The sequence below is a fragment of the Triticum dicoccoides genome, chromosome 7A, assembly GCF_002162155.2.
Source record: "Triticum dicoccoides isolate Atlit2015 ecotype Zavitan chromosome 7A, WEW_v2.0, whole genome shotgun sequence".
In the NCBI taxonomy this organism is placed as follows: Eukaryota; Viridiplantae; Streptophyta; class Magnoliopsida; order Poales; family Poaceae; genus Triticum; species Triticum dicoccoides.
The window spans coordinates 746,661,170-746,676,680 of record NC_041392.1 but is presented as its reverse complement, the minus strand read 5'-3'; the positions used below and the strand labels follow the sequence as shown (position 1 = coordinate 746,676,680).

At 49.1% G+C, this 15,511-nt stretch overlaps 1 pseudogene; it reads left to right on the top strand.

The window, feature by feature from the left end:
* Nucleotides 1–250: 250 nt before the first annotated feature.
* Nucleotides 251–14,994, top strand: LOC119334264 (annotated as a pseudogene).
* The last annotated feature ends 517 nt before the right edge of the window (nucleotides 14,995–15,511 follow it).

The window sequence follows — 15,511 nt, the reverse complement described above, 5'->3', positions numbered from 1 at the left end:
TGTTAAGCAGATTTGCTCTCTGACACCAGATCGTTCGCTTTTGACAATACGAACCGCTGTCCCGCTTTTTTTTCTTTGCTTTCTTGGTGCACACCATGATTGAGTTGAATGTCCTGCTTTGTCAATTTATTTACTCGAAAAGAAAAGAAAAGGAGGATGCTTTGCTTTGCTTGCTTCTCTCTGCCGGATGCTTTACCCAGCTCCGGCTGCCAACCAGTAGCCGGTGGCATTACTTCCCAAATCCCAACCCCTCCAGGTCTTCCCCAGCACCGCCATCGCCCCTGCCGCCGCCGTCCGCTGGTATTTGCGCGGCCGACTGCTATCCCGTGCGGTGCATCCCATCAATCTCAAAGGTTGGTGACGTAGTGTTGTGCTTGAGGTAGGTAGTTAGTGTTCAGGTTTTATTTTCTTGTCTCTGTCTGCTACTTAAAACTCACTTTAATTGCCTCTAATTGTAATCACAGCGGAAGGCCAGCAAGTTGATCAATTAATGGCGATGGTGTTGGATGCTTTTGCATCCTACATCACGGACTACCTCAAGCAGGTGGTACAGGATGAGCTCGGAACGATGCTGGGCGTCTCGGGCGAGATCGGCAAGTTGGGTGACAGGCTTCAGGACCTCAAGAACTTCCTTGCAGATGCTGATAGGAGGAACATCACCGACGAGACCGTCCGAGTATGGGTGGCTCAGCTCAAGCGTGCCATGTATGAAACTGCTGACATCCTCGACCTCTGCCAGCTCAAGGCCATGAAGAAGCATGGGCCATCCTCTGTAGAAGCAGGGTGTTGCAATCCCTTGCTCTTCTGCATGCGGAACCCCTTCCATGCCCGTGAGATCGGCACCCGCATCAAGGCGCTCAACCAGAGGCTTGATGCCATTAAGGAGCGGAGCACTGCTTTCAACTTCATCAATCTCGGGTCCTATGGGGATCGCAGCAGCAGTGCCGATGCCTCTCGCCATGGTAATCCAAGCCGGGAGACAGTAGGGGACTTTGACCATTCGACTGTGGTTGGGGACAAGATCGAAGAAGACACAAGAGCACTGGTGGCCCAGATCATAAATAAGGGAAAAGAGGTCAACGATGGCATAATGGTGGTCGCCATCGTAGGTGTCGGTGGGGTTGGCAAGACCACCCTTGCCCAAAAGGTCTTCAATGACGAGGCAATCCAAGGTGAGTTCAGTAAAAAGATATGGTTGAGCGTCAACCAAAACTTCAGTGATGTTCATCTGCTAAGAAGGGCCATCATCGAAGCTGGAGGAGATGCCCAACCACCTGAAAGTTCAAAGACCAGCCTTCACGAAACCCTCAAGAACACATTGATTGACCAAAAGACCTTTCTCGTAATGGATGATGTATGGAACCATAGAGCATGGGATGACGTGCTGAAATTACCCTTAGTCAATGCTACTGCTTCAGGCAGACGAGTCCTCGTCACTACCAGAGATGAAGGTGTTGCCCGAGGGGTGAAAGCTATATGGCCGTACCACCATGTCGACACATTAGTGCGTGAAGATGCTTGGTCATTACTCAAGAATCAGGTCTGTTCTTAATTAAACTCTAATCTCTTTCATTATCTTCATCTAGTTATTAACAGTATTATGTAGTTAATTAGGAGAAATGTTAGAATGCTCACAAATTCATGAGCCATTAATTACATGTAACTTAGTGACTTCCAAGTACTATTACCTCTTGGAGGTAAGAGGTTGTCAATCATTTTGTAAGGCTAAGATTACTTTGCAAGTGCCAACAAAGCATGGTGCCAAACAAGGAAATATGCCACATCACTAATTGAGACACACTCAATGACACCTAGGCTTTTTTTATCAAGCTTGAGAAATAATTAAATTTTTGGATAATTATATATGTATCATGGTAGTGAAGAGACATGGGTCATATATTCATGTAGTGAGTAACCTTTTGTGAATATCTACTCTCGTTTTCCAACATATGGGATGAAGATCTAAGTGCTCAGCTACTCAACAGTGTCATAGGATATAATATAAATGATAAGTTATTTTAAGATAGAAAAAATAATAATTTCGGTGAACACCTGCCAGTACAACAAAAGAATATAGCACGGAAATAACTAGACTAGAAGTTGGCACTAGTTTTGCTAGAAAATTTGCACACAAATTTAGTAATTAGTTTTAGGCGCTTAATTGAGAGATAAGATAATTTCTGGTACGATAAAATATGAAAATGAATAAAACATACGATTATGCTAAATTTGGAGTTATTTCCTATAAACAGTGATGAGAGAGTATATTCTTCTAGCAGTATGTTCCATCTTGTAAAAAGAAATGGAAGAAATAAATGTTTTTTCTAGGCATAAAGTATGTAAGTTACATGTGGAAGCCACTGCAAAAATCTTCGGTGTGTAGGAGAAAGATAAGTAAATAGATTAATAACCTTTCTTTACGGCATGTACTTCCTGTACTTTGAATATCCATTACATAGTCAATCATACCTTGATAAAGGGACAGATACGTCAACTAGTCCTCTTAAGAGGTACTCCCTCTGTAAACTAATATAAGATGTTTTAGATCACTCAAATAGTGAGTGATCTAAAACATCCTATATTAGTTTACAGAGGAAGTAAAACTGAGTGCCTTAGAGGATCTTGGTACATAGTTAATTAACGGCATCGGTCCCTTATATTGTGTGTTCGCAGGTATGCTCAAGTGAGATAGATGAAGACTACATCAATACACTAAAGGATATCGGACTGAAAATTATACTGAAATGTGGTTGTTTACCAATTGCTGTTAAAGTGATGGGAGGAATCTTGCGTGAAAGAGGGGGGCTACGTCGTGATTGGCAGCAGGTTTTGGATGATTCTAAATGGTCAACAACTAAAATGCCGGATGATCTCAACCACACAGTATACTTAAGCTATGAATATATGCCTTCTTACCTGAAGCAGTGCTTTTTATACTATTCTTTTCTTCCTAAAAGTAGAATTTTTGATATGGATCAAGTCGTAGCAATGTGGATAAGCGAAGGATTTATTCATGGAAACTCTGGTGATTTTGAAGAATTGGGAAGAAATTACTACAAGGAGTTAGTATCTAGGAACCTTATAGAGCCAGATAAATGGTATGTTTTTTTTTCAAGGATACGTCAAAGCTGACGTATCAAGATCATAGATAGAAAATGCCTAAAAAAACTGATAATTTTACAACTTAGCCACGGCTATGAAAGCTAGATTTCAACATGCCGACTACTCGCTCCTAACCCACTCATCTACTCTAATCGGGAGCGATCCCGCCTCACGCAGTAGCCCTGCTGCCCTCCAGTCTTGCCCTTGTAGATCAATCTTCCTGAGGAGCTCACTTATGGAGGCTGTCGCTCCATTGAACACTACATCATTTCTGTGTTTCCACAACATCCAAGTTACCAATGCAATGATGGTCCAAGTCTCCTTCCTAAGCTTTGGCTGCGGGTTGGTGGAGGTCCACCATTCCACCAGATTGTCATCCACAGTTGGCAACCAAGTTAGCTTGTCCCAGTGGTCGAGAATGGTGAACCACACTTGTCTAGCAAAGACACAGCCGAGAAGAATGTGGTTGATTGTCTCCGGCTCCTGATCACAGAAGGGGCAAGCCGGAGGATGCGGTAGGTGCCGACGCGCAAGCCTGTCAGCCGTCCAACACCTCTCCCGAGCCGCCAGCCATGCGAAGAATTTGCAGGTCACCGGCGCTCTTGACCGCCAGATTTGCACGGCCCCAGCGGCCTCTACTCTCCCAGCAAAGAACGCCCTGTAGGCCGATCTCGCCGAGAAGGACCCATTTGGCTCCCAAGCCCAAACCAATCTATCTTCCACGCCATCTACAAGCTGGATGTGCTGGGTTCTGTCCACAAGCTGCAGAAACTCGGTGAGGGCTTGGGGACTCATGTTAGGCGACACATCTAGCCACCAGCCTTCGGTTATGGCTTGTCTGACTGTTCGCTTCCGCGCTCTCCTTTTGACTGTAGCGAATAGATTTGGCATGAGGTCTTGGATTCTTCCATCCGATAGCCACCAGTCTGTCCAGAACAAAGCCACCTCTCCATTTCCTATCGTGCACTTCGTCGCCGCCTTGTATATGCTCAAGGAGTCCGGCGAAACTTGAATGTTGAACTCATTCCATGGCCGGTCGCGCTCCGTTCGCATTAGCCAAGGCCATCTTGCTCGGAGTGCGGCATTGAGAATGCGCAAATTTGGAATGCCGAGGCCACCATATTCCTTTGGTGTGCACACCTGATCCCATGCTACTAGGCAATGACCGCCATGCACGTCTCGGCGTCCCTTCCACAGGAAACCACGACATATCTTATTTGCAGCTTCGATGGTTTTCACTAGCGGGTCCAGTGCCGCCATCGCGTGTATGGGCATGGACGCTAGCGTGGTCTTTACTAGCTCCAGTCGCCCAGCCCGGAAGAGCAGCCTTGCTTGCCATGCGGGGAGGCGATCAGCCATTCTATCCACCACGTACTGCAGCTGCGACGCCGATATCTTGCGCAAACCCAAAGGCAGCCCGAGGTATCGGCAAGGCCATCCGGTCACTTGGCAACCCAGCTCCTCAGCTATCCACTGCACTTGCTCCTCCGAGCAACGAATCGGGTGCGCAGAGCACTTGATCATGTTCGTCCTTAGGCCTGAAGCCATGCTGAAATCAGTGAGCAGCGCAGCGCATGCCCTGAGGCTGCCACGGTCAGGCCTGAGAAAGGTGACCACATCATCGGCATATATCGATGTCCTGTGCCGTAGCCCGTTTGCCGCAAGAGGAGTCAGCACACCCTCCGAGGCCGCGTGTTGCAGCAAGTGGTGGAGGGCTTCCATGACCATGACAAAAAGCAGGGGAGACATAGGGTCTCCCTGCCGAAGACCTTGCCGGTTAAATATGACCTCGCCTGGTATTCCATTCAGCAGAACTCTAGTTGAAGAGGATGCAAGTAAGCCAGCAACCCAAGCGATCCATTTTGGGCCGAACCCAAGTTGCTTCAGAACCTCCATCAGGAACGCCCAGTCAACAGTGTCAAACGCTTTTGTAATGTCAAGCTTAAGCATAACCGAAGGTGTCGAGGAAGTGTGAAGTTTCTTTGCCATGCCTTGTACCATCATGTAGTTATCATGCAAGCATCTCCCTCTTATGAAGGCACTCTGGTGTGCACCGACCAAGCGTGGCATATCTCCAGTGACCCTTGCCGCTAGCACCTTAGCAGCCAGCTTGGGAAAGCTATGAATTAGGCTGATTGGTCTGTAATCCCGGACCTCAATCGCATTAGCCGATTTTGGCAGAAGGGTGATGAATGCCTGATTGATGGAAGTCATTCCACGAAAGTCCATGTCCCCAAATGCCTGGAAAGCTGCCAACACATCGCCCTTAATGATCGGCCAGCATGCAACATAGAACCGGGCCGAGAACCCATCTGGTCCCGGCGCTTTGTCGAGGTCTTGCGCGCGGACCGCCGCCCAAATCTCCTCCTCTGTGAACTCTCCCTCAAGACGCGTCATGTCAAAAGTTGGCATTCCCAGCTCGCCAAGATCTAGCGTGTATGCCCGGTCCGGCGCCGCTCCAAACAGATTGGCAAAGAAGGAGTCCACTGCTTCCGCCATAGCCTCATGATCGGACGTCATGATATCGTCCACTTTCATCTTGGAGATGTAATTCTTCCTTGTCCTGTAGCTGGCATGCGCATGGAAAAATTCTGTGCATGCATCTCCATCCTTCAACCAATTCAAGCGGGACCGCTGCCTTGCGATTGAGCGCTCCAGCGATGCTAATCCGAGGAATTTCCGTTTGATTGTTCGCCGTAGATCCATCTCCGGCGGAGACAGCGCCCTCATCTCCATGGCGACATCAAGCCGCAGGATCACCTCATGAGCTATGCGTAGCTGCTGTTTGATGCTTCCCACATATTTATCGCTCCAGCTCATGAGTTTACTTGCGGTGGCCTTCAGCTTCATAGCAAGCCTTTTGAAAGGATTGGGCACGTCCGGCTGGCTCTCCCAGGCTTGCCGAACCACATCATGAAAACCTTCAATCTTCGTCCAAAATTTCTGAAAGTGAAACCTCTTGCCTCGTCGCAGGTCGGCCTCCAGGATGATATGCAAGGGGCAGTGATCAGATGTGCCAGTACTTAGCGCCGTGAGGAAAGACTGTGGGTGTAGAGGTTCCCAATCCACCGAAACCAGAACCCTATCAAGCTTCTCGAGGGTAGCCTCTTGCCTCTCGTTGGACCACGTGTATCTTCGGCCGTTGAGATAGAGCTCTTTAAGATCCAAGTCAGAGATGCACCGTCTAAACCGGCCCATCATTCGACGATTTATTCTGTCGTTGCTCTTCTCGCTTGGGTCCGCGATTAGGTTGAAGTCCCCCGCAAGCATCCAAGGGCCTGCATGTAATTCCCGAATGTCGCTTATTTCATGCAGGAAAGCAACCTTCTCACTATCTTGTTGTGGCCCATAGACCCCAGTAAACCACCATCCAACAGCATCGTTTATTTGTAACCACGCCGTGACCGTATTGGCCGAGATATGCGGGTTCGACATCCTGACCGCAGCCGAGATGCAAGCTAGCAGCATGCCCCCACGTGTGCCTGTCGCGGGGGCACAGAAGAACGAGTTGAAAGCCATCCCAAGACACTGCTGGACCAGAGCCAGAGTCATGTCCTGGACTTTGGTCTCCTGTAAACAAACGATGCAAGCACCCGAGCTCGAAATGACATTTCTTATAGCATTACATTTTGCCGGGCTATTTATGCCACGTACATTCCACACCACCAGTGCTTGGTTTGGATCAGCCATTAGAATAGGCCTACCACCAAGCAACCGCGGCTACAGCACCTAAAGTGTTGCGGCCTCCATTCCTCTCCCTAGCGGTAGCACCTCAGCTTGCCACCCAAACAATCCCACGATAGCCGCAATGTGGTTGGGCTGAAGGGGTTTGGAGAAGGGATCTAAGTATGCCTGCATCGCCTCGTCGCCGATCACCTCGCCTTCCCTGGCAATGCCAAGCTGTACCATAAGCGTGCGTTGCTGTGCCTTCACGGACGAGCCACCCGTCAGGCGGCCTCGGAGCTTGGTACTGCGCCGAACCTTCGTTGGTGGTGTTCTGCGCCTGCGCTTGTTCCTTGTCGCAACCGGCCTTGGGAGCAGCGGTGATATCTTCTGTTGGCATTTTGAACGAAATTGAGCTATGGTGGCGTTCAGTGAGCCAGCCTCTGATGCCACCTCCTCACTGTGGGCTGGCGAGGGCCGTGAGCAGGATAGGCTTACCAAAAAGGTTTCCAGGCCACCATGCATCCCGGCACCCGCGCTAACCACGCTCCTCTCCGAGCCCAAGCTGCCCCAACTGCGGGATGAGCCGAACGATGATTGATTCAAACTTTGAATCATCTTAGACGCCGTTGGGGAGAGCAGAAGATGCTCGCCCACGTTGCAGTCAAATGCCATCCAACCACTCGTCCTGTACGCGCCGGCCCCCACCCTGCATGGGGAAGGTGTCGTGTAGCCAGCTGCCACGTTCGTCCCCAATCCATCTTGCACCAGCGGTTCGTCACCACCGCCGGCAGCCCGCGCAGCGCGCTCGTCCACAACCGTCGGAGTCCAGGGCTCCACCGTCGTTGGCAGGCCAACCGCTACCCTCCTGTGGCCAGCCTCACGCCCTCGCCGCGACTGCCGCCTGCCAATCCGGCTGCTCCCATCCACCTCGCCGCGAGAGTATGTGAACCGCCGGCGGGTGTGGCGCGCACCACCAGGGCCGTCTGGGTCGGCCTGTGGGTAGTCAAACTCCTCTTCGTTGTCGTCGCCTCCGGACGAAGGGCCTGAGCTCTCCGCAACGTTCTCGGTGTGGACCAAATGCACAGTTATACGGTATTCCGGCATGCTCTTCTCCAGCGGCACAAGCGCGTCCGCCGGCAGCACCAGACCATCTGCAAGCTCAACCTCCATAGCCTCATCAGGCTCCTCCACTAGAATGATTTTCTTCTTGGGCAGCCGAGAAGGATCGTCGGTCCAGACGTAGGCTTCGCTGTTGTTCCGAGCCGCTCCACCCATGTCGCCGAGCCAAGAATGATCTGCGCTGTTGCACGGTTCCAAACGTGAGGGGGGATCCCCTCCATGTTGACACGGGCACGGTAGTTGAACGGCCTCCGAGTTGCTTGCAACTGCCTGTTCCAGGGGGAGAATCGCAGGGAGAAATCATGGCCATGGACCTCGCCGGCGTTCATGACCGCATCACGTGCCGCCCTATTGCTGAAGACCAGCAGAAAATCTGCCGGCCAGAACCGGTGCACGGTGAAAGCACCCACCACCTCAGGAACTGACTCCTCAACCGCCGCAGTGACAAGACTGGGCGCCACCCTGGGCCGCCCACCCATGGTGGTCGCGACCAAGCTCCAGCGCAGCGCATCCTCCGCAGCTACCACCTCCGGCGAGCGTGGGATGACACACCGCTCGATGGCTGGCCTCGCTGACGGCGAACCTGGCCTCGCCCGCCTGCTAGACTCTCCTGGGTCGACTTCACGCACTGCCGGCCACTGCTCCGAGGGCACCCTGCCAGTGGTGACCACCGCAGGGCCCAGGCGAGCATGCGCCGGCGTGGCGCGCTGCCACGGCCCACCACCATCAGCGCCCTGGCGGCCACGCTCCGAGGGTCTCCCGGCGGCAGCATAGCCATCCAGGCCCAGGCGAGCGTGCGCCGGCACTGCACGCAACTGCGGCCCGTCTCCAGCCCCCGAACGGCAGTGCTCCGAGGGACTCCCGGTGGCGGCGACGCCCACCGGGCCCAGGCGAGCGTGCACGGGGGTGGCGCGCTGCTGGAAGGAAGCAGCAGGACTGTAGGCACCCGAAGGCGGCGAGGTCGGAGTTGAGGACCGACGCGCAGGGGACGAACCCACACGCAACCCGACGCGCTCCCTGGCCGGCCGAGCAGCAGCTGCAGGCGGCGAAGCGGAGCGTGGGTTGCGGCACTCCCTTGCGATGTGCCCTGGCCGGCGGCACCTGAGGCAAACCCTCTCGTTCTCACACATGGCAGCGACGTGCTCCTCGCTGAGGCAGTTAAAGCAGAGGCCCGCGAGGTCCGGCGGATAAATGGTATGTTGATATATGGGTTTGCAGCATGCATGATGTTGTTCGCTCATTTGCTCAGTATATGACTAAAAATGAAGCACTCGTGGCTCAAGATGGAGATAATGATATTCTGGCTAAACTTAGTTCACAAAACTTTCTTCGGTTGTCCATAGAAACTAACCAATCACAATCAGGTGACCTTAATTGGAAATGTCTACAGACGCAGCAATCAGTGAGAACATTGATCTCAACTATCCAGATTAAGATGAAGCCTGGTGATTCATTTGTTACTTTTTCTAGTTTGCGGACTCTGCATATAGAATCTGCAGATATGGCTTCATTGGTTGAATCGTTGCATCAGCTCAAGCACCTGAGGTATCTAACACTAGTAAATGCTAGTATATCTGTACTTCCAGGAAACATTGGCAAGATGAAACTATTGCAATTCCTTAACCTTGGTGGATGTACAAAATTGGTGAATCTTCCTGACAGCATTGTGAAGCTTGGCCAGCTGAGGTTACTTGCACTTCCCGAAGCAAGTAGGGTACCTAGATGGTTCAGTGGTCTGACAAATATGAGGACACTAGGTATGTTTCGAGCCCACATGGATGGTGATTGGTGCAGTTTGGATGAGTTGGGGCCTCTTTCCCAACTCAGATTTTTTGCATTAACTGAATTAGAGAATGTATCTGCTACCTCGTTTGCTGCTAATGCTAGGCTCCGCGAGAAGATGCATCTTACCAGGCTACTCTTGCACTACACCAGTCAAGTGGGAGATGATGGGTTGGTCAAAGATAAGGAAGGTGTCTCTGAGGAAGAGCAGCAAGGAATTGAGAAGGTTCTCGATAAGCTTTGCCCTCCACCTGGTTTAGAGGATCTTCAAATCAAGGGGTATTTTGGCCGGCAACTCCCGAGCTGGATGATGTCCACATCAACGGTGCCCCTCAACAACTTGAAGATTATATTGTTTGCTGATCTGGCTTGTTGCACACAACTTCCCAGTGGGTTGTGCCAGCTCCCCAATCTGCAACGTCTACAGGTCAATGGTGCTCCATGCATCAAACATGTTGGGACTGGATTCTTGCAGGCGGCAGCAGCTTCATTTCCAAGGTTAAACGAATTGAGGTTGGTAAACATGGTGGAATGGGAGGAGTGGGAGTGAGAGGAGCAAGTACAAGCCATGCGCCGTTTGGAGAGACTTGTGCTCAGTAAATGCAGACTCAGGCATGTTCCTCCAGGCCTTGCCTCCAATGCAAGCTCTCTGAAAATATTATTTCTACAATATGTCAAGCACCTCAGCGGCATTGAGAGGTTTCCTCCTGTTGTTGAGCTTAGAGTGAATGGCTGCCCTGACCTGGAGAGGATCACCAATCTCCCCAATCTGCAGAAGCTTAATATCGAGAACTGCCCAAAGTTGAAGGTGCTGGAGCGTATCGCTTCACTCGAGCGGCTGGTCCCGGAGGATTACAACATGGAAAAACTCCCAGAATACATGCGAGACATAAAGCCAAGTCATCTGCAGTTATCCTGCAGGATATGGTTGCTCTGTGCGGTTGCCGAGGGACAATCTGGCACTGAGTGGGACAAGTTCAGCCAAGTGGAGCATGTCAAGGCATATGCAGGTGATGGAGACAACCAAAGAAGATGGTACGTTTTGTACATGAGAGGAGACAGCTGCAAGTTGGATTCAAATATTAGCAGCTCTACCATATTTGAAGGTATGGAAAATCAAACATACGTACAAGCTTTTTCTTAATTTTTTTGAGCACTTTGATTCTGCCAGTTTATAAGTTCATTTGATTTTATCTCCTGCTTTTTGTCCATATATACTGCATGATGACCAGATATAATTTGTACCTTCCTAGTGCATGTTGCTAAGTATCTGTCTTCTTACATCTTCTTCTAGGTTTTCTCGAGTTTAACATATCTAGAGTATCATGTAACCAGTTTTGTATTTTTCTTGCCATGCAGAAACCTTATCATCTTCTATGGTCGATGCACAAGGATTTGAGTCTCTGTATAGAATGAGAAGAAGCACCTTCAGTTATGTCTGCAGCTTGGTGAGGATCCCATTTTTTGAAGATATGATGGCAAGGGATCACACTTTTGTTGATGGGAGATTGTTGTCTTTGCAAGACAGAGTAGCTGTCGCTCTTAGAATGCTGAACTCTGGTGACTCTCCGGTTACTGTAGGATCCTCTCTTGGTGTGAATGAGTCAACTATCTCGCTGGTAACTCAGGTGTTTGTTGAGGCTATGTGGGACTGAGCATTTGACCACATCAGCTGGGCTAGCTCCCCTCAAATGGAGAAGATGAAGCGCAAGTTCGACAAGATACACGGCTTGCCAAACTGTTGTGGCATTGTACAAACAGCTCACATCACATTTGGATCACAAAGCGGTGACCATGAGGAGAATGACAGCATGCTATTGCAAACCATGGTTGATCCAGATATGAGGTTCACAGATATTTGGTTGGGGCCGTCAGGTAGCATGAACCAATTGAGTGTTTTACACGACTCTTGGCTCTTCAAGTCCACACATTCGCTGCAGAGGAGGAACAAGAAGCATCCGGTCGAAGAGATGAAAACAATGAACAAGAAGCACACCAACTACAAACAACTGACCGCGGGAAATTATACACAAACAACAAATTGACAGCCCAAGAAAATGGTACGTGTTATACACAAGAAGTGGCAACTGCAAGTTAGATTCAAATACTAGCCACTGTCTTATTATACTTTTGTTTCATTTTCTCCTACCTTCCATCCATTGTGCTGCTTGATGACCGAATATATTCCATAAATTTTTTGTTTCACACGATTACGAGTTGTTTCAGATGACATAAATTTTATCCATTTATAATTTTGTGGGTTGTTTTATGCATAGCTACATTCTGATTTGGTTGCACCCCCTCGCCTTTCTTGTTATGCTAGGTTACCCCGAGTATGAAAAATTTAGATTAATGTGTTACCTCTTGCATTGTAAATTGGAGACTGTATAACCAGTTTTGTACTTCTCTTGCCATGCAGAAACTTTATCATCTTCTATGGTGGGCACGCAAGGATTTGAATCTCTGTACAAAATGAGAAGAAGTACCTTTAGTTACATCTGCAGCTTGGTGAAGGTGCCCCTTTCTGAAGATATGATGACCCTTTCTGAAGATATGATGATAGGAGGACACACCTTTGCTGATGGGCGAGTGATGTCTTTCCATGATGGAATAGCCATTGCTCTGAGAACATTGAACTCCGGTGAGACACCGGAGGTTGTGGGATCATCATTTGGTATGGACGGGTCAACGGTTTCGCTGTTAACTCAGAGGTTTGTTAAGGCTATGGAAGGACGAGCAATGCACCGCGTCAGCTTGCCTGGCTCTGCTCAAGTGAAGAAGATCAAGCGCAAGTTTGACAAGATACATGGCCTCCCAAACTGCTGCAGTGTTATACATACAAGTCACATCAAATTTGGATCACAAAACCATGAGAATGCGGAAAATGACGGCATGCTAATGCAAGCCATGGTTGATCCAGATATGAGGTTCACATGCATTTCACTGCGATCGCAAGGAAGAATGAACCAATCAAGCATGTTGCACGACTCTTATCTCTTCGAGTACTGCGAGAAGGGTACTTGGCTGAATGGTAGCAAGCTGAAGGTATCATCAGGTGGAGGATCGGAAGTCAAGGAATACATCATTGGTGATGCAGGATACCCACTTCGTCCTTGGCTCCTCACTCCTTACCAGTTGGAGAACGGCCTCTCACTCTCAGGTGCCAAAGCTATGTTCAACAGGAGACATTCTGCAGCTACAGCCGTCGCTGCGAGGGCAATAGAAAGGTTAAAGGACACATGGAAGTGCCTGCAGGGTGAAGGGTGGCATCCAAATAACCAACCTGAGGCATACTCGACAGTCAAGACGTGCTGCATATTGCATAACATAGTGATAGACATGGAGGAGGATCAAGAGGATGAGGAGGGGGAGAATTACATCAAGCAAGTGCGGCAGTTAGCAGATGAGGATGCCACCAGGGTGAGGGACGCACTGTCCCAACACTTGATCGGATGTGGAGGTATAGTAACACACACCATCGCTTTAATTTCCACATCTCTATATGCTGCAAAGTGAATTTTTTTCTGTATGTATTCTGCTACTTTTACCCCGAGTACACCGGAATTTAGAGATTATGTAACCGATGTTTTCTCAATGCAGGAACCTTATCATCTTCTATTGTGGATGCACAAGGGTTTGAATCTGTGTACAAAATGAGAAGAAATACCTTCAGTTATGTCTGCAGCTTGGTGAAGATCCCATTTTTGGAAGATATGATGGCAAGGAATCACACCTTTGTTGACGGAAGAGTGCTGTCTTTGCAGGATGGAGTAGCCATCGCTCTGAGAATCCTGAACTCTGGTGATTCACCCGTTACCATAGGATCCTCTATTGGTGTGAACGAGTCAACTGCCTCACTAGTAACTTAGAGTTTCGTTAAGGCTATGTTTGAGCGAGCATTGCCCCATTTGCGTTGGTCATACTCTTCCCAAAAAATGGAGAAGATGAAGCGCAAGTTTCACAAGGTCCATGGCATGCCCAACTGCTGTGCTGTTGTACATACAACTCGCATCACATTTGGATCACAAAACCGTGACCATGAGGAGAATGAAGGCATACTCATGCAAGCCATCCTTGATCCTGATATGAGGTTCAGAGACATTTGCATGTGGCCGTCACAATGCCATTTGTCAAGCATGGCGGCTTTGCGCAACTCTGATATCTTCAATCGGTGTGTAAAGGGTACTTCGCTGAATGGTAGCAAGCTGAAGATATCATCAGGTGGTGGATCGGCTGTAAGGGAATACATAATTGGTAGTGCAGCATACCGTCTTGTTCCTTGGCTCCTCACACCTTACCAGTTGGATAATGGCCTGTCACTCTCAGGCGCTGAAGTTGAATTCAACAGGAGACATTCTGCAGCTACCGCCGTCGCGCTGAGGGCGCTAGCAAGGTTGAAAGACACATGGAAGTGCCTACAGGGTGAAGGGTGGCATCCAACTAATCAACTTGAAGCGTATTGGATAGTCGACACGTGCTGCATGTTGCATAACATAGTGATAGACATGGAGGAGGACGGTGTAGGCATGCCGAGCGACCAGGAGTATAATCGCATCAAGCAAGTGTGGCATGTAGCAGATGAGGAGGAGGGTGTCAGGGTGAGGGATATACTGTCCCAGCACTTGGTTGAATCTGGAGGTAAATTAAGACAACTCTCAATGTGTTTGTTCGTATGCTAGCTTTGTCTATTTGTTTTTTGTAATTCCCTGTGGTTGATTCCATGATTCCATCTTAATTTCATCTGTTTGGTTAGCCCACACAATGGCTGCAGAGGAGGAACAAGAAGCAGTAGTAGTTGCATCTGGCTTAGGAGACAAAAACAAGGAAGAAGCAGTGGTAGCTGCATCAAGTTCAGGAGATAAAAACAAGCAGGAACAGGAGGTGCACCGAGCACAACCAGCGGATCGAGGAAAGGAGAAAGTGCATGGTAGCTAGCTAAGGAGATGAGACCGGACCGCCTTCTCCACTGAATCAAGCAATGTCTGTTGGAAGCACTACGATATTCCTCGGTGACAGGTTAAACGTGGTTCAAAGAAACTAAGCTGATGGCATCTACTTTAAATCTTGGTAGGAGCAGGTGGAAGAGGAAACTAGCTAGCCTTGGAGATATTCATCCTGCTGCTTGGTTACAACTTACTGTATGCATGAAGAATGGGGTAATGGAGCCAAAAGCCGAACTGATGCTGCGACATGAATCTAAAGTTGGATCGACAAACTATTCTGCTTTTATTTTGGTTGGCATGTCTTTGGCAAAGGCAAGGGTTTTGTATCTTATATTATCGACAGTACGCTTTCCTGCGCCGAGAGAAGAACCAGTCATGTAGCTGCATGGGAACATACTATATTTATGGCAGCTGTTTGACCATGATTCTTTCAGCTGCTAGTGTTAAACGCATCGTGGATATGTGATAGTAGTGTATATCTGCTATCACAATTTACAGTAGAACAGAGATGATCGGCCGATTTGACCTTCACCTGTGGCGCAGAGTGTTTTGTTGCAGCGGATCAACTGATCTGGCACCTGGACGTACTGTCACCTGTCTAGTTCTTCTCTAAATTGTGCCCCGCGAACAGCGCAGAGTGTTCCGTGACAGTCAAATTTGGGGTTGCCTTGCCTGGAGCGGGAGTTAAAGTTGGGGCAAGTACTCCTACTTTTTAATCTGTTCAGTTAGCAGTATGTTCTCATAAATTTCCTCATGCTCATTCCATCTTCCTGACCAGGGGACGATTCCCTGCATCTTGCTCTATTCTATTGGGTTAGTAGTATTAGCTAGCTATGGTTCAGTTTACACCCATCACATGGAACTGGATTCAGAAGAAGGTATATATGTTTGGGCTGAAT